A 20,762-nucleotide genomic window follows, 5' to 3' on the forward strand; every position below is an offset into this window, starting at 1 on the left:
TAAAATGTATCATTACTGGAAAATCCATGGTAGAGGCAGCAGGGGGCTTTCATGAGAACAGAAAAACAACAACATTTTGTAAATATTTTTAACACTATTTCTTAGTATGCTTAGCTGCCTCTCATTATTTTCCTTAGTCATGTAATAGGAATAATGATCATGATGTTGGCACTCACAGTACTTGCAATAAGCTGCTTTTGCTGTTATTATATTGCTCTGTTTAACTTCAGCATTTAATCATCCACAAAAGTTGTTTACTGCTTCATATACTGCAGTACCACAAATGTCATCCCATAATTTATAACTTCAGTGACCCCATTTCCCCATGTCTCCCCCACCTTTGCTTGTTGCTCCTACTGTAGTCATATATTGCCTTGCTGGCACAGTTTAACCTAAATTTATTTTCCATTCTGTAAGCTTCTTCAAAAATCCATCTTTGCAAGATGATCTTTTTAACATGTCTATCTAGCAAATGCTATCTAGTACTCCTGGGTAGTGGTTAAAGAACAGGACTTTTAAATAATAGTTTATTATCCACATAAGCCTAACTCTATCTTTTATCAGCTGCATTTGATGTACAGAACAAATCAGGCTGACCATTTAAAAAAGTATTTTGGCAATCCATGTTCAAGAGCAAATACACAACTCTTTTCATGCCAGTTTTGTTCTTGCAACTGACCCACTTCTCAAAGTCTGTCACTGAAAAGTAAAGTAATAAAATAAAAAATAATATTCAAAAATTATTATAGAATTTGAGTGATTTGTTGCACACATTTTAATCCAACATGCAGACTAAGCATTTCACCAAAATCAAGGCTTTAGCTCTGTTGGTCCCAATTATGTGCAGCAGTAGTCCAAAATACAGAAAATTGTTACCACATTTTATTCTTTTTCATGATGAAGAAAACAGTAAGCAATGCAACTAAACGGAGAACTTTGCATTTCTGAATAATCAGTTACCTGACACATTCTTCCCCTCACCCCCATTTCCTGTAAATCCTGAAAAGGAATGCTCTGTTGTAGCTTTTCATTTTCTCAATTCTTCTCAAAAGATTATAACAATAATGAAATAAAATTCAAACTGATTTTTTCTCTCCTCCCTTTTGCAAAGAATAAAAATTTTGGTGACATATTTACTGTCGAGCCCGGATGATTATTAAGGAGAATGGGTTCAATTTAAATAGTCTGGAAGTTCCACTTAAAAAGAACAAGTTGGCTGCAGTTATTACTTCTTTTTAAAAAGAGTTCTTAAGAAGTGCCACGTTATAGAAACTCTCCTAACTCACCACAGATATTAACTATTAAACAGCAAGGTAAAGACAACACTAGAAGACTAACTTTTTGGGTCTGTTTTTCTATTTGGCTCCAAAGGATACTGACTAGAAAATAGTTTTGACTATCCAAAAGCAGTGCAACCTGTGTAAGAAAAATAGATCCTAATGAGCTAGAGTAGATTAAATAGAGCAATCTCTTGGTGCAGGGAGGGAGGGAAAGAGGAGAGGAAATGCTCTTACAAAGACAATATAACACCCAGAACTGAAAGGGATATGTCTGCGATTTCTTTAAAAAAGGTGTGGGGTAATTTTTGTAAAAAAAAAAGCCCCGAGAATGTTCTCTTCGTTTCTTTTTTTAAATATAAATATTCCTCAGCAGTGTGGTGAAGCCAAATGCAACTGTAGTGTGCTGGGATGAGACCCAGTCCAGAAATAAAATGGATTACAAAGAAAAGGGGGAGGTGAGACAAAGGGAACTGGCCAGTTTCAATGTCCAAGCTAAGTGAAATGCAAAGAGTGAACGCACAATGGAAATGGTGGGAAAGAAATTAGAATATGTATTTCAGATTGGATAATTTAAAGTAATAGCAATAAATGTGGTAAGGAAAGTTTTTTGATAAGTGTATGCTTGCATTTGTCATAAATGTAAAGGGAATGGTAAACCCCTTTAAAATCCCTCCTGGCCAGAGGAAAAATCCTCTCACCTGCAAAGGGTTAAGAAGCTAAAGGTAACCTCTCTGGCACCTGACCAAAATGATCAATGAGGAGACAAGATACTTTCAAAAGCTGGGAGGAGGGAGAGAAACAAAGGGTCTGCGTCTGTCTGTATGCTGCTTTTGCCGGGGATAGAACAGGAATGGAGTCTTAGAACTTTTAGTAAGTAATCTAGCTAGGTATGTGTTAGATTATGATTTCCTTAAATGGCTGAGAAAAGAACTGTGCTGAACAGAATGACTATTCCTGTCTGTGTACCTTTTTTGTAACTTAAGGTTTTGCCTGGAGAGATTCTCTATGTTTTGAATCTAATTACCCTGTAAGGTATCTACCATCCTGATTTTACAGAGGTGATTCCTTTACTTCTATTAAAAGTCTTCTTGTAAGAAAACTGAATGCTTTTTCATTGTTCTCAGATCCAAGGGTTTGGGTCTGTGGTCACCTATGCAAATTGGTGAGGATTTTTACCAAACCTTCCCCAGGAAGTGGGGTGCAAGTGTTGGGAGGATTTTGGGGGGAAAGACATGTCCAAACTACGTTTCCCAGTAAACCCAGTTAAAGTTTGGTGGTGGCAGTGGAAATCCAGGGTCAAAGGATAAAATTAATTTGTACCTTGGGGAAGTTTTAACCTAAGCTGGTGAAAGTAAGCTTAGGAGGTTTTCATGCAGGTCCCCACATCTGTACCCTAGAATTCAGAGTGGGGGAGGAACCTTGACAGCTTTATATATAATCGCTTTTGTGATCCTCTCTCATAGTGCAGGATTTCTAGACTTCTCGCAGTTCCTTAATGAGATCAGAGCAATCGCCAATCTCTTCCTACCCCATTCTAATGGCTGCCAAAAAAGCAGTTGGCTTGGGAGGAGAAAGTCTCTCCCTCTTTACCATAACAAAAGGGAATCAGTACTCATGGGAAATCATGGCTATGGAAAAGTTTCCCCTATGCAGAAATAATAAGCATGCAGAGTGTACTGGAATGTGGACTCTCTCTGACACACAACACACACTCACCCGTCCAACTCTGTTCTGCCAGGCACTTGTACAGATTTTCAGGTTAAAAATCTAAGCATTTCAGAAAAGTTTGATTAGTCACAGATCTGATCTGCTGTAAAATTAAAGTCCTTCATTACTCAATTTATTCAATTATCAGTGCCAATAAGCAATAAACTATCACTATTTTTTGCATAAGGTAGTGGAAACTTATATATTCTGTGCAGTAACTGGTTGCCTAAATGCACCAAAAACACTATTTGGAGACAATAATAAATAATATACAAATATGCTATTTCATCTTCACAGTGTGACCTTGATCATGGTTTTATATCCACATTGCACTTTGCATACCAAAAGATCTCAGAGCGTCTTATAAATTTAAACTGATATATAAACAGATCACGTCAGACATCAATATGGTGCATTCAACTCAGCAGCTAACAGCACTCAGCAGCACTGCACGACCCTTTGTGTCATGGGACCAGATTCTGACCTCATTTACAGTGCTGCAAATATGGAGTAACTCTGACATCAATGGAGTTATTCTGTATTTACATTGGTATAACTGAGATCAATCTGGTTCATGTTTAGCCATCAAGGTGGCGTTCATTTTAGCATGTATTTTAACAAGGAATGCCTGTAGTAATGATACTCTAATTAGACTGAATAACTCTGATTACACTATCACTGAGATTTGATGGGAAAAGTGTACAACAGGCATGAGAATAAATCAGGTCTCCATTACATACGGTAACTAGGAAACAGCTACGTTTCTCCTTGTAGGCATAGGAGCTGATCCACCTGCATAACATTGTAACCTATAACCATTTGGGGTTTAATTCAGGCTCAGTCATAGTTGCTGAGATTCCACTAAAAACTGGAAGCTGCCTATGAAACACCGCCAATTCCAACTTACTAATATTTGGTTAGAAAAAACTAACCTCGGATACAATTGGAAAGTGGTAATGTTGCTTTGGAAGGATCCTAACAGCCATTCATTTCTTGGTCATGCATAGCAGCCATAGTGGATGCAGTTCAGGGAGCATTCTGCTCGTGAAGTTCTATTGTGTGTGCAGGTGTTCCAAATACAGTGAACAGCTCAAGTCTGCGTGACTGATGCTGCAGCATTGCTCTGTGGGATGTTCATCACCCCAGGGACAATGAAACTAACTGATTTCAACTCACAGCAACGTCATCACCTTTATATTAAAGCTACAAAATCCAATTTTTCTAAGGAATAAGCCAAAAATAAACAAAAAGAAAAGGAGTACTTGTGGCACCTTAGAGACTAACCAATTTATTTGAGCATGAGCTTTCATGAGCTACAGCTCACTTCATCGGATGTAGCTCACGAAAGCTTATGCTCAAATAAATTGGTTAGTCTCTAAGGTGCCACAAGTACTCCTTTTCTTTTTGCAAATACAGACTAACATGGCTGTTACTCTGAAACCAAAAATAAACATCAGTCAAAATAGAAACCAAAACCTGGAATCCTTAGCCATAGGCCGTTACCAAGTTTAAGGTCAAATTCTGCCTTCATATGCATGCTGGGCAGGAGATCTTACTGAACTTCCCAGTAGGCAACTTAATGAAGATCACCGTTATTCAATATTTGTTAAACTTGACATATTGGTTAAAGTAGAATTGTAGGTCTTCCTTTTTCATGCATACCGACTATGGCAGACCTATTGTCTATTGTTGCTATTCAGTATGTAAAAATAATTCCACATTCTCAGCATATTGTTTAACATTTCCTGACTGTTGTATAACATCTGTGATGATGTAATTTGCTTTTCCTTAGTCTTCCTGCAAGCTATGTGTACATTACTCTAATGTAACAGGTACTGCAAAACTATTATTTATCTAAGCATTCAAAAAAAAAAACCCACACACACACACACACAAAAAAACCCCAACCCCCAATTCTTCTATCACTTGGTGGGAGTTTCTAAGATTCCATTTGTCCCATGCTTGGTGCCAGTACAAGCCACTAAGTCTTGGAAGGGGGTCGTTCCCATGGGAAGCCTACAACATACATTGTTACCTGCCAAAATTCAATTTCCTCACTAAAATTAATTGCTGTAAACAAATGACTGATATAGACACAAATTTTCAAACATCTCTACTAATTTGAGGCATGTCAGTTTCTGAAGTGCTCAGCTTTAGAAGTCTATGGTGAAATCCTGGCCTCAGTGAAGTCAATGAGAGTTTGTTGCCAAGACAATCATTTACGTAACACCGCTACATCCTCATTTTCAGAGATGCTTAGCACCTTCCACCCCATTTGAAGTCAATGGGAGCTGCCGCTGCTCAACACTTATGACAACCCATCCCTATGGGTGAAACCCTGGCTCCACTGAAGTCAAAGGCAGAACTCTGAGTGATTTTAATGGGACAGAACTTCATGCTCAGTGACTACAGTTCTGCATCCAAAACAGAACCCCTGCAAAGTTAGGAGCCTCTTTTGAAAATGTGGCACCTTAGAGACTAACCAATTTATTTGAGCATGAGCTTTCGTGAGCTACAGCTCACTTCATCAGATGTTTACCGTGGAAACTGCAGCAGACTTTATATACACACAGAAATCATGAAACAATACCTCCTCCCACCCCACTGTCCTGCTGGTAATAGCTTATCTAAAGTGATCAACAGGTGGGCCATTTCCAGCACAAATCCAGGTTTTCTCACCCTCCACCCCCCCACACAAATTCACTCTCCTGCTGGTGCTAGCCCATCCAAAGTGACAACTCTTTACATAATCAAGTCGGGCTATTTCCTGCATAGATCAAGGTTTTCTCACATCCCCCCCACCCCCATACACACACAAACTCACTCTCCTGCTGGTAATAGCTCATCTAAACTGACCATTCTCCAGGTTTAAATCCAAGTTAAACCAGAACATCTGGGGGGGGGGGGGGGGTAGGAAAAAGCAAGAGGAAACAGGCTACCTTGCATAATGACTTAGCCACTCCCAGTCTCTATTTATCTATCTATCTATTTATCTATTTATCTATGTATCTGCGATACAACCGCATTTGCTCCAACCCCTCAGACAGAGACAAACACCTACAAGATCTCTGTCAAGCTTTCTTACAACTACAATACCCACCTGCAGAAGTAAAGAAACAGATTGATAGAGCCAGAAGAGTTCCCAGAAGTTACCTACTACAGGACAGGCCTAACAAAGAAAATAACAGAACGCCACTAGCCGTCACCTTCAGCCCCCAACTAAAACCCCTCCAACGCATTATTAAGGATCTACAACCTATCCTAAAGGATGACCCAACACTCTCACAAGTCTTGGGAGACAGGCCAGTCCTTGCCTACAGACAGCCCCGCAACCTGAAGCAAATACTCACCAACAACCACATACCACACAACAGAACCACTAACCCAGGAACTTATCCTTGCAACAAAGCCCGTTGCCAATTGTGCCCACATATCTATTCAGGGGACACCATCACAGGGCCTAATAACATCAGCCACACTATCAGAGGCTCGTTCACCTGCACATCCACCAATGTGATCTATGCCATCATGTGTCAGCAATGCCCCTCTGCCATGTACATTGGTCAAACTGGACAGTCTCTACGTAAAAGAATAAATGGACACAAATCAGATGTCAAGAATTATAACATTCATAAACCAGTCGGAGAACACTTCAATCTCTCTGGTCACGCAATCACAGACATGAAGGTCGCTATCTTAAAACAAAAAAACTTCAAATCCAGACTCCAGCGAGAAACTGCTGAATTGGAATTCATTTGCAAATTGGATACTATTAATTTAGGCTTAAATAGAGACTGGGAGTGGCTAAGTCATTATGCAAGGTAGCCTGTTTCCTCTTGCTTTTTCCTACCCCCCCCCCCCAGATGTTCTGGTTTAACTTGGATTTAAACCTGGAGAATGGTCAGTTTAGATGAGCTATTACCAGCAGGAGAGTGAGTTTGTGTGTGTATGGGGGTGGGGGGGATGTGAGAAAACCTTGATCTATGCAGGAAATAGCCCGACTTGATTATGTAAAGAGTTGTCACTTTGGATGGGCTAGCACCAGCAGGAGAGTGAATTTGTGTGGGGGGGTGGAGGGTGAGAAAACCTGGATTTGTGCTGGAAATGGCCCACCTGTTGATCACTTTAGATAAGCTATTACCAGCAGGACAGTGGGGTGGGAGGAGGTATTGTTTCATGATTTCTGTGTGTATATAAAGTCTGCTGCAGTTTCCACGGTAAACATCTGATGAAGTGAGCTGTAGCTCACGAAAGCTCATGCTCAAATAAATTGGTTAGTCTCTAAGGTGCCACAAGTACTCCTTTTCTTTTTGCGAATACAGACTAACACGGCTGTTCCTCTGAAACCTGTCTTTTGAAAATCAGGCCCATATTGGCTCAATCATAAATGACATGGTCCAATTGTATTTTACTAATGATCTGCTCCTAGGGAAGTGTCAAAAGCTTGGAAATCTTAATTTATACCAAGTGGTCCACTGCATGATTTGCTGTTTAGTTCTGGAAGCTTCCTAGCTAGTTATTTTGAAGATTCCCCTTGCAAAAAAATACAGGCTTCTCTCACCTCCACACTGTGTAAATCCCAAAGCTCCTTCAAAGTGGAACTTTTTATTTGTTGCCAGGACAATCATTTAAATATGTCAATGTAAATATGTAAAACATCTGGATCTAATGGAGTCAAGCAGTTGATCCAGAACAGTGGTGCTCCCAGAATCCATGTCAATGGGAACTAATAAATAGGAACATTTTCTCAGAGGGGAGAGGAGAGAAGGGGAGGGGAACAGAGGGCTCAAGCAGGCTGTCAGCAGAAATTCAATTACTACACTGACATGAACATGTAGTTCTGTTCATTCCTTGCGTGCTTACACAGAATACTGTTGCTGCCACACAAAACAGCATGAGATCCTTCTTGATTGCGAATGGAGAGCATATATGAAAGGGAGACTGTGCTGTGTTTCCTTCCCCCTTTACTAGTTGGGGCGGGGGGCAAGTGACTAAAGCAAAAGCTTTGATTTTATTATATACTTTGCTATATACTATATATTTTATGCTATAGTATATAGTACTGTTTATTTTATAGTACAGTATATACTATACTATATATTTTACTATGATACTGTGGGTATAAATAGAATTCAATCTCACTTTAGTGTTCATACCTGGCTTTGGAGAGAATATCTCAAATGTAGGCCTACGTGTTGGAAACCTCACTAAATCTCAACGTGGGAGTTCCTAACACTCAAGTAGAGTGGGGTTGACCTGCCTCCCCTTTCTCTCTCTCTCTCTCTTTCTCCAGGGTAACATAACTGAGTGTAATGTACTACTTAACCAGGCATGATGCATCATGGTTAATTCATCATGAGAAATGAGCCGTGGCTGGAATTTATAATATGAACATTACTGAAAGCCATGGAGTGTGTGGGGGGTGATGGTGGTGGTCATGAGAGTGTATTTAAAATACATAATACTTAATATCTTTTCAAATTTGTCATAGTTAAATGTATTATTTATGGCCTACTGCTAAACTTTTTATAGATAAAAGAAGTTTGGGAAATTTTATGAACTGCATAGCGTACTCTTGCTAACAGGTAAAAACAGATGCAGGAACTGAGGTCCAGATGCCTGTCAAATGTACATGTATCATGTGATAGTTTTACCAAGCACTGTACATAATAGGCTGGAAATTGCTTACTGACTGAATCATTAGAGAGGAAGGATGCTCCTCAGTTTAAGACAGAAGGCTGGGACTCAGGAGACCTGAATTCAGTTCCTAGCTCTGCTACAGATTTCTTGTGTGTCACTGGAGAAGTGACAATTTTCTGTGCTTCAGTCTCCCACCTGTAAAGTGGAGTTAACAGTACTTCCTTCATAGACACACAATCCGTGAGTTCTGCCTAATGAGACTGTAATCGCTTCAGGGCAAAGATCTAGTATATGTTTGTACAGCCCTTGGTACAATAGGGCTCAGAGCTCATTTGAGACCTCGTGGCACAACTGTAATACAAATAATAAATAAGAACTTTCATGTAACATTTTTTCATGCTAACATCCTCTAACTTTCTATGCACAGTTGGTCATCAGCTTCTAGTCAAAATCCATAGGAATTATTTCTTGAGATTTTCTGTGTTGTACAAGCGTACCGGCAATAGAACACATTCCTCAGAGGAATTCATGTGCAATCAATTAGATAGTCTAATTAATTTTCCAACTCAATAAGTTGCATGAACAATTTTTACACAAAAATGTACCTCATCTGAGCATTTGCAAAAAGGCAATCCACAAGCCTCAGAATCTGTCTTTTGGCAGCTGGACAAGGGGTGTTCACTCACAGTAACACACTGCCATGTGGCAGCAATGCCCTCTCAGGTGGGATTCATATTTCTGACATGAGAGGTGGCTTAACACATCAGGAAGAAAGAAGAGGGTTTTTTTTCCCCAATACAGACAATGTTTGAGAGAGTTGCCCTAAAAGGACCCCTTAAGGCTGATCTATCAATCAGTACTGATAATACTTACGTAGCTTTCAGCCGGACGGAAAGTGACATGCTATGCAGCAGCTAATAAGGGGCTCAATCATGCAGTTCTTAATTAGGCAACATTTCCACTGAAGTCGGTGGGAGCTTTTGGCTGAGTACGGAGTGCAAGATTGAGCTTGAAATACATGAGAAATACTCTATGAAATGCAGCATCTCATCTTACTTGGGAACTTCTTTTTTAAATACCAGGTTCTTCAGCAAACTTCTATTTAGCTGCCATGATATTTGCCTGTACTTCCTTTCCCATCATTGTGATCACTAAAAAAAATTCTTATTCCACACTGACATAATGAAGTGTTTGTGAGACCACAATTGCAATTGTAATGTCTGAAACAGTGGGCTGAAGCATTTCTAAAGGAATCCTGCAGGAGACAATTGCCAATTATAGAAGAGAAAAGCTGTTATTTGATACGCAGATTTCTTGGTAGACAACAATGATGGGTATGAAGATACAGAAGAATTATGTGACACTTTAATAGGGTTTCTATCAGATGTATTACTGTAAGATTTGCTTGAGTGTAGACTGGGCTCATAAATCCGTGAAGTTCAGGAAAGAGAGGCATATACCAAGGGCGAATCTCCACAAGCCACCAAAATAAAACCCTCAAAAACATTCTTAGATGGTGTTTTAGTAAAAATATCATTTCCTCTGTTTTAATGAAAGTGGTTGCTAGGTTAGGCTCCCCAGGCAGTGCCCCCAATGCACTGGGATGAATGGAACAAATTTGAGGAAAAGGGGGAAAACAGGAGAGAAAAGGGGTTAGAGAACAGGTGTGAGGGAAACAGGGACAAACAGCCAACAAAGAAAGAGAGAGCATAGGAAAGAAGGATGTAGCAAGGGAGAAAGGATCAAAGTGAATATAACAGGTGGGGAGGCAAACAAGAAGGTGGTGACGGGAGCAAGAGGAGAGACAAACTATGGGAGTGAGGAGACCCATGGGGAGGAAGAGATGGGGAAAGAAGAAAGGAAGAGATGGGTCAGCCAGCCATGAGGGGCCAGCCAACCAGGAGAGGGAAGCTTGCCAGCAAAGGCCAGCCAACCAACTAGTTAAAAGGGAGGCATAGCCAGGAGCAGCCAGCCAAACAAAGCCAGCTAGGAAGAGAATCTGAATACCAAGCTGACCCCAACAAATCTTGGTTCCACCCTGGGAGTGGGGTGCCTTGCCTTAATGGATGTGATTTTTAAGGAAAGGAAGGGTCAAAAGCAAGGTTCTGTTCATATTCTGTCCAGCAGAAAGGTATCGGCTTAAGAAATGCATGAGAATATAAAAGCACTGTGATGAGTAGATCATTAACATAATACACTAGACTGTCTCATCTGGCTATTTTCTCTGACATATTATGTACTAGCTAGCACTAGGCGACCACATATGAATAAACAAAGTTACATAAATTGCAGCTATTAACCTCATATTTTCCAAAAGGACCATTTCCCATCTGTAGGCAGTTGATTTCCACATTCTTTTTGGCCTGTTCTCCTCAAACTGATGTGGTCCAAATGTTTTGCCCTGATATTATTCTCATACTTGATTGTCAGACAATAGGGAAAACAAATGCTTCACCAGATGAAATAAGAGTTAAAGGGTTGCAAACTACATCAGGAATGGCTTAATCCAGCTGCAGAGATGACACATGCCATACGTGACATAACCCCCACCCACCCACCTCACACACAGAAAATGCAGTAAATTGGCAAATGAAAATAAACCTGAAGTCAGTGAGAATCTATTACTTCAACAGGCTTTGAATCAAGCCCATGGTGTTTAATAGTTGGGAACCTGTTCCAGCCAAATCCAACTCTCCCAACCTCTCAGCCAATACAGATTCACATTCCAAAGCAGTGGACATTATGCCTATTAGGGGCCAATTTCTGTCTGGGATTTAAGGCAAAAGAACCATTAAGCTACATGAGAGTACAGGAGCTTCCCATAATTGTTGGGAAGAGAGTGGAGAAAATGGAAAACAGGATGGGGTTAACCAGTGATAAACCAGACCTCTTCAAATTGAAGTGTTAAGGAGAGTAAGCTTATAGAGTGCAGTACAGTGTATACAGTTCCTCTGCGGGAGCTCTGGCATCAGCCTGAAATGCAAGGTTTAGTAGTTATGGTGCCAATTCAAACTTGTACTTAAAAAAAAAAATTCACTATAAGTTTGAAAGTAAGTTTTTGGTTTTAATTTGTAACTGAATGGGAACATTTAGGGATCTAGATGGCTACTGATACACACACATCAGCCCCAGAAATGTTAATGGCAGAACAGACTATTTTCATAGAATCATAGAATATCAGGGTTGGAAGGGAGCTCCGGAAGTCATCTAGTCCAACCCGCTGCTCAAAGCGGGACCGATCCCCAATTAAATCATCCCAGCCAGGGCTTTGTCAAGCCTGACCTTAAAAACTTCTAAGGAAGGAGATTCCACCACCTCGCTAGGTAACCCATTCCAGTGTTTCACCACCCTCCTAGTGAAAAAGTTTTTCCTAATATCCAACCTAAATCTCCCCAACTGCAACTTGAGACCATTACTCCTTGTTCTGTCATCTGCTACCACTGAGAACAGTCTAGAGCCATCCTCTTTGGAACCCCCTTTCAGGTAGCTGAAAGCAGCTATCAAATCCCCCCTCATTCTTCTCTTCCGTAGACTAAACATCCCCAGTTCCCTCAGCCTCTCCTCATAACTCATGTGTTCCAGTCCCCTAATCATTTTTGTCACCCTCTGCTGGACTCTTTCCAATTTTTCCACATCCTTCTTGTAGAGTGGGGCCCAAAACTGGACACACTACTCCAGATGAGGCCTCACCAGTGTCGAATAGAGAGGAACGATCACATCCCTCGATCTGCTGGCAATGCCCCTACTTATACATCCCAAAATGCCATTGGCCTTCTTGGCAACAAGGGCACTCCGTTGACTCATATCCAGCTTCTCGTCCACTGTCACCCCTAGGTCCTTTTCTGCAGAACTGCTGCCGAGCCATTCGGTCCCTAGTCTGTAGCGGTGCATGGGATTCTTCTGTCCTAAGTGCAGGACTCTGCACTTGTCCTTGTTGAACCTCATCAGATTTCTTTTGGCCCAATCCTCCAATTTGTCTAGGTCCCTCTCTATCCTATCCCTACCTTCCAGCGTATCTACCTCTCCTCCCAGTTTAGTGTCATCTGCAAAGTTTAGTGTTATCCACACCACCCTCCAGATCATTTATGAAGATATTGAACAAAACCGGCCGCAGGACCGACCCTTGCGCATTCCACTTGATACCGGCTGCCAACTAGACATGCAGCCATTGATCACTACCCGTTGAGCCTGACAATCTAGCCAGCTTTCTATCCACCTTATAGTCCATTCATCCAGCCCATACTACTTTAACTTACTGGCAAGAATACTGTGGGAGACAGTGTCAAAAGCTTTGCTAAAGTCAAGGAACAACACGTCCACTGCTTTCCCTTCATCCACAGAGCCAGCTATCTCATCATAGAAGGCAATTACATGAGTCAGGCATGACTTGCCCTTGTTGAATCCATGCTGACTGTTCCTGATCACTTTCCTCTCCTCTACATGCTTCAGAATTGATTCCTTGAGGACCTGCTCCATGATTTTTCCAGGGACTGAGGTGAGACTGACTGGCCTGTAGTTCAGTATTTTGACTGATACTGAAAGTTACAGCTGCATTCACACCAATATTGTGGGAAAAGTGGTGCTTTAAAAAGCAAAGCAAAACAAAAACATCCCATAACACAATAGAAAGCCCGTAATTTGGGACACTTCAGGGGCAGAGAAAACTTCCTCCTAATGATCACAGTTATTTTGCATTCTGTCCAAAAGGCAAGTTCCCAGAAAGTATGCCATTTCTCCATATCATTCCTGTTAGGGGGTGCTTGGGTTAGGAACAGCCATGAACCCTTATTTTAATAATTAAGCTTCACTTTTCATGCCGTACTTCTGATAGATAAATTGGAATTAGAAAAATGTTTTTAAAGCATTAAATTGTTTAGTGTTATAAAATAAAATCAGCTTGATGTGGTTAGACTGCCCTTAAACACAGCTTTTATTAGTGTGTGAATATACTGTAAGCCTAAATTACAAAGATAATGTAGTTTAGCCCACATGTTTAAAATGAGAACCACCAGACTGGAACTCTCACTTGGCAAGAAGATTGCTTTGACACCCTCCCCCCCTCCAATTCACTTAATTAGGAATGAGAAATTGAATCAGTATCTTTTAAATAGCTAATTAAAACCCTGTTCATTCAATGATCTTGTTGGTTTTTCACATAAATCTTCATGCTTCTGTTTTCAGGAAAGTAAAATACAGCATGCATGTTGCATGTCTGGAACCAAATACTGCTCATGGCTGGATGCATGGGATCCCACTGACATCAACGGGTGCCCTGTATTTTTAGAATGTCCTTATGTGTAGGATGACCAGATGTCCTGATTTTATAGGGACAGTCCGATTTTTGGGTCTTTTTCTTATATAGGCTCCTATTACCCCCCACCCCCATCCCGATTTTTCACGCTTGCTGTCTGGTCACCCTACCTATGTGCAGTTGCAAACCAGGTTCAGGTTTGATTACTAAAAGATGCAGTGCCCTCACTGAAAAAAGAACTCAGGACTTTTCCATACACCAAAGTCAGGGACTGATCCAAAGCTCACTGAACTTAATAGAAAAATGTAATGGGATCAGGCTCCTAGTAAGAAATGCGTACATTCCCTTTGTAAAGTTAATGGGCTATCTGCTTTTCATTGGTAGCATTGTTTGCGGTACACATGCACACGCTGCGTTCTTACATTTCCATATGTGACCTCTAATGCAAACATGAACATCCCAACAACACCTATTTCTAAAGCATACACATAACACGAAAAAGACATGGTTTTCAAATGCAGGGTACTAAGCCCAAAATAAAGAGTAGACGGCATTATTGGCTATAACAGTAGCATACCCACTTAGTTTGCCATCATTTTAATACAGTATCTTTCCCTACCCATAATCACTAATTTTTTAAAAGACCTAAATCCCCCTGACCAGGTAATGACAATCCCCATCTGGCACCCTGAGCCTACACAAAAAAAGAGAATCTTCTTTGCTAAAAGTGATTTCATATTTGTAATTGAACATGTCTTACATGTATCCAAAATGCCTGTGCCTATTCACAGAACAAGGTGCCTCCAACTCCCTTACACCCCTCACTGGAGTCGGCTGACATAAGCATCCAGGCTTCATTTCCCCTGACAGTACAGAATTTCTGTATCTGAGTCTCAAAAAAAACCAAAGTGCCCATGTGTTCTCATATACGACCAATTCCTTTGTGAAACGCATGTAGAATTTATCCTCTGGATATGACAAAATGAAGAGTTGTGGAATAAATGCAAGCCAGGCCCGTGGGGCTTGGGCACCATTTTTCAAATGACAAATCATTATTTCTTTTGGTATTGTGTTAATCACCTTGAATTCTTTTGTGATTTCTTTGAATGCACATGCCGAGGAACTCAATTTTACTTAACATTATTTAATGCAGAGCTGGTATATGAATATTTTTACAAGATTACGCATTTATTTATGAAGAGAGGATTAAAAGCTTCATATGTGTAAACACCTTACCATTTATTTGAATGTGTTCATGGGGACTAAAAGTAGTACCATTAAAGGGAAACTAGATAGTCATGAAGATATAGTGGTACTAACAGGAACACCCCAATAAGGCCACATTCATGAGCCTGGCACTGAAGGAGTTAAAGTCAACTCCTGTCTTCTGAGCAAATCAAAACACCTCAGGTGAAATCCTGCTTCTCACCCCTCTCTGAAGTCAAAGACAAAACTCCTATTGGCTTCATTGGGGCCAGACTATCGCTCCTGGTATGTTTAGAAGACAGCTGAACCTTTATAACAGCAGAAATACTTCACATCAGTTTAACGAAGAGAAATGTATTCCAGTCTGGGACTGATGTGAACAACAATAATATATGCTGAGGAAAATTGTTATTATTTCTATTCAAAATTCTAAACAGCTGTTTTCAAGGCAGATTAAAAGATTTTTCAGCATTTGGACACGACGCAAGAGCTTTATCTAATACATACTTTGCATTTGAGTCTTTGTTGAATTAGAAATTTAATAGAGCAGCTGAGTATTTTAAAATCTTTTGGAAGACGTAAAAAAGGGATGTGAACTCTAGCACACCCTGTAAAACATAAATTTCTTACCAAAAGAATATGTTATTCATGTGCACTGTACATTAGGTCAATTATTACTCACTTTCTTTGGAGAACCACCAAGTGTCTCCACCCTTTATAACAGAGCACACTGTAATCAACTGTAATAAGAAGAGCAGAATCATTCTCACACACATTGGTGGCTTTGGTCTTACCCCCAAGAAGTTTAATCAAGAGTCTACAATTGAATTTGACATAATTTTTACAATTTTTTAAAAAATAAATTAATTAATTTATTAGAAATAGTAAAAATCCAGAGGATTTTTTTTAACTGGCCTCAAATTTAAACAATCCAGTTATTCAATGACAAATTATATAAACACCTCTTCTACTACACTTCTTTAGTTTCCACTAACCTAATTTACCCTCTCATCTTCCTTTCAGACAGCAGCCATAATAAGAAGTACTTTTTCTTTCCTATACGGATGTCAGCAAATAGCTGAAACATTGGTGCTAGATTCAAGGTGGGTTTCTAAAAACATAACTCCCTGGACTGTATTTGGAACTAATTTTGCTCCGTTAATTTAGTACATCAGTTTTCTTCCATGTAGCCATGTCTTATTAGGTTGCTGTTGGAACAAGAAGGAAAAAACGATGGGACTATTTCATCAGACCATGGTAGCATGAGACAGAAAGCATGCCCCCTCACTTTGTCCACTCTGTCTCATGCCAAGAGAAGTATTTCACATGATTTAGATAACCACACAGGTTAACTACCCAGCTAGGTAGCTTGCAGAGGCTTTAATCTTTTATTGCTTATGCTTGTGTCCAAATAATGTTTTTTACAGAACAGCCATTCACATGAATAGAATGCATCTCTATTAGTTTCCCTCCCCTCGTCTAATATTCAGTCTAAACTCCTTATCCCTGCCTTCAATTAAATCTCAGGAAAAACTTCCTAACTGTAAGAACAGGAGGACAATGGAACAGACTGCCTATGGAGATTGTGGAAACTCATTTACTTGAGGTTTTCAAAAGTAGGCTGGAAAACCAGCTGTCTTGGATGGTTTAGACACAACAAAGCCTGCATCTTGGCAGGGAGTTAGACCAGATGACCCTTGCGGTTCCTTCTAACCCTATGGGTCTATGATTCAAAGCTCTCCACAGCTCCGCCCCTGTTTATGGTACATCTACACAGCCCATGGTAGCGAGTCACAGAGTCCTAGGGAGGGGCTGGGCTTCATAGCCTGAGCTCCAGCCCAAGCCCAAATATCTGCACAGCTATTTTTAGGGCTGCAGCATGAGCCTGCAAGCCCAAGTCAGTAAACCTAGGCTCTGAGACTCACTGCCATGGGCTGACATTTGATGTGTAGACGTGCCATGAATGTCAAAAGCTTTGGGCGTAAAACTGCTCCCTCAGCCCCTCTGTTATTGATTCCACACTCTTTTGCCTCTCTTTCCCTCACCTGTTTCTATGTCACCTTTATGATACCCCTTACTAATGGAATGACCTTCCATTTCCAGTCTGCAACATTATCTGAATAAAATATGACCGTGTAGATCATTGTTGCTACCACTGTTACATAATAGCAACAAATCTTATATAAAAGTGTGTCAAGTAAGGAGTTGATAGAAAAGTTATGATTTGTTGAATATGATTATGCTATTTATATGCATGTATCATTTTTGTATCTGAAGTTATGAATATAACTATGTACCTGTATTTTAAAAGTTTGCTCATGTGGTAACAACAACAACAAGGTATTTAGCTTGCACATCTTGAAGGGACTATTCAAGTTAAATGGCTCATCAAGGAGCACTTAACTCACAATGGACCAAGGGAGATACCTGTCTACACTTAATAGACTTTCCTGTGAACCTTCTATCTGGAATAAAGGTAATGGCTTCTGCTGTGACTAAGCGAAATCATGCATGGACATGTGACTTGCCAATGTGACTCCAAACACCATCTTGTTACCTGCAATTTTCCACAGTAAGAACAATGTGTTTCCCTTCAGTTGGCAGAAGCTATAAAAGGCCCCGGAAACATCTCCATTTTGCCTCTTTCTTGCTCAAACCTCTGGACTATGAACTTACATTAATGGGAGCATTCTAACCAAAGGACTGAGGACCTTCCAATGATTTGGAAGCAACCAGAGACTTAACTTAACAAGCCAGCAATTTATTCCATCACTGCTACAAGCCTGATCCAAGAACTCTGCAAGTATTGTATGTATTTAATTCCTTTAACCAATTTTAACTCTCACCTTTCTTTCTTTCTTATAAATAAACCTATAGATTTTAAATACTAAAGGACTGGCAACAGCATGATTACTGGGTAAGATCTATCTTATATATATTGACCTGGGTGTGTGGCTGGTCCTTTGGGATCAGAAGAACCTTTTGTTTGATGAAACTGGTTTTAAATAACCACTCATCTTTAAGTCTAGTGTCTGGGTGTTGAGTCCAGGACTGGAATGCCCAAGGAGACTGCTTTTCTGACTTCTTGTTAGCCAGTGTGGTGAAACAGTAGTTTACTTTTGTTGCTGGTTTGGTGTATCTCATGGGAGAATAACCACCAGTTTTGGGGTGTGGCTGCCCTATTTCTCAGCTGTTTGTCCTGAATTTGGTATTCTCAGTTGTGATCCACAGAGCCACAGTGACACACTCATAGGGTAGGTCTACACTGCGATCAAAATCCTGCAACACTCAGTCTCAGAGCCCAGGTCAGCTGACTCAAGCTTGTGGGGCTCAAACGGTGGGACTAAAAATAGCAGCGCAGATGTTTGGGCTGGCCCAGGCTCTGAGATCCCCAAGCCCAAACAATACACTGAAATTTAATAGCCCCGCAGCCCCAGCCCCATGAGAGCTGGCCCGGGCCAGCCTCAGCCATGCCACACGTCTTTTGTTGCAGTGCAGACATAGCCACAGGGTAAGAAAGGTCCCCTTTCTTCTATTTGTTTATATAGTTGTAGCTGCCTTCACTTTCCCTCTAAATCAGGTCAGTTTTTTTAACCATACCCAAAATGTGGCCACTCTAGCCCTCTCTCAGTATTGCAGTGTGGGAAAACTTGACTGTCCCCCAAAGTTGACCATCCAAAGGACAAAGAAAGTTGGTCATAGGATTGTGGGATACTTTTGGCAGACTCCCAGAGAACGACTCCAGTGGGGCTGTGGCCATACTGCAAAGCAATAGGGCTTGAACCCTGGGTCATGCCTTGACTCAGGCTCAGATCCTCCACCGCTGTGGAGTCTTGGAGCCCTAGGTCTGAGCCCTAAGTTAGCACAATTTGTGTGTGTAGATGAAAGGAATGGGTAGGCTTAAGCCTGAGTTTGAACCCTAGGATTACACTGCTGTGTAGGTTTCAGAGTAACAGCCGTGTTAGTCTGTATGTGCAAAAAGAAAAGGAGTACTTGTGGCACCTTAGAGACTAACCAATTTATTTGAGCATGAGCTTTCGTGAGCTACAGCTCACTTCATTGGATGCATGCCGTAGACAGAGCCAGTGAGATTTGGGCTCTGACTCACCCACTCCCCCACCCCCAGCAGGGTCCTAGGATCTGGGTACCGAGGGCTTGCTGACCCAAGTCAGATTGATGCGTGTGTGGACAGGAGGAGGACTTGAGCTCAAATCTGTTTCAGAGCCCAGTCTTAGTGTGCAGTACAAACATACCCACAGATTCCAAAGGCAGAAGGTACCATTGTGATCATCTAGTCTGACTGCCTTTATAACACAGGCCATAGAATTTCCCACAGATAATTCCTAGAGCATTTCTTTTAGAAAAAACATCCAATCTTATTTTAACATTGTCCATGATGGAAAATCCACCACAACCCTTAGCAAATTTTTCTAAATTGTTACCCTCACTGTTAAAAATGTAAGCTTTATTTCCACTCTGAATTTGTCTCGCTTCAATTTCCCCAGCCACTGTATTTGATTATATTATTCTCTGCTAGATTGAAGAGCCCGTTACTAAATATTGGTTCCCCACATAGGTACTTATAGACTAATCAAGACACCCATTAACCTTCGCTTTGTTAAGCTAAATAGATTGAGTTCATTGAGCCTATCACCAGAAGACATGTTTTCTAATCCTTAGTCATTCTTGTCACTCTTCTCTGAACTCTCTCCAATTTTTCAACATCTTTCTTGAATTGTGGACACCAGAACAGGACACACTACTGCAGCAATGGTCACACAAGTGCCAAACAAAGGTAAAAATCTCTCTACTGATAGTTGAGAGTCCCCTGTTTATGCATCCAAGGATCGTATTAGCTCTTTAGCAACAGCATCTCCCTGGGAGTTCATGTTCAGCTGATTATCCACCACAAATCTCAAATCTTTTTCAGTCACTGCTTTCCAGAATAGAGTCCCCCATTCTATAAGGATGGCCTACATTCTTTGTTTCTAGATATATACATTACCTTTAGCCATATTAAAATACATAGTGTTTGCTTGCAGCCAGGTTACCAAGCAATCCAGATCTCTCTTTATAAATGATCTGTCCTCTTCATTATTTACCACTCCCTCAATTTTTGTGTCATCTGCAAACTTTATCAGTTAAGATTTTGTTTTTTTCCGGGTCATTGATAAAAATGTTAAATAGCACAGGGCCAAGAACTGATTCCTGAGGGACACCCACTTGATGACAATTCCCCGTTTACAGTTACGTTTTGAGACCTATCCATTTGCAAGCCTTTTTATCAATTTAATATGCTCCATGTTAATTTTATATTGTTCTAGTTTTAATTGTTCTAGTGCATTACTAAGTCAAAGGCCTTACAAAAGTCTAAGTATACGTTACATTAACACTATTGCCCCATCTACCAAACTTATCTCATTAAAAAAAATTAAGTTAATTTGCCAGAATCTATTTTTCATAAACCAATTTTGATTGGCATTCATTATATTACCCTCCTTTAATTCTTTATTAATCGAGTCCTATATTAGTTGCTCCATTATCTTGCATGGAATCTATATTAGACTGACAGATGATATGGGTCATCCCATTTACTCTTTAAAAAGTGACACAACATTAGTTTTCTTCCTGTCTTCTGGAATTTCTCCAGTGTTCCATGAAAATCAACATTAATCGTC

General features: G+C 40.4%; 1 protein-coding gene and 1 long non-coding RNA gene across 8 annotated transcripts in view; one reads left to right on the forward strand and one right to left on the reverse strand.

Moving 5' to 3' along the window:
- LOC140894953 (uncharacterized) overlaps window positions 1-19,050 on the forward strand; it is a 57,985-nt gene extending 38,935 nt beyond the window's left edge. Inside the window, exon 3 of the long non-coding RNA XR_012154010.2 lies at window positions 16,108-19,050. This is a non-coding gene — a long non-coding RNA (uncharacterized LOC140894953). The remainder of the gene's footprint in view (window positions 1-16,107) is intronic.
- Window positions 1-20,762, reverse strand: part of FBN1 (fibrillin 1) — a 220,302-nt gene that overhangs the window by 146,245 nt on the left and 53,295 nt on the right. The gene's annotated exons all lie outside the window — the stretch shown is intronic.

This window comes from Lepidochelys kempii, chromosome 10 (assembly GCF_965140285.1).
Source record: "Lepidochelys kempii isolate rLepKem1 chromosome 10, rLepKem1.hap1, whole genome shotgun sequence".
Taxonomy (NCBI): domain Eukaryota; kingdom Metazoa; phylum Chordata; order Testudines; family Cheloniidae; genus Lepidochelys; species Lepidochelys kempii.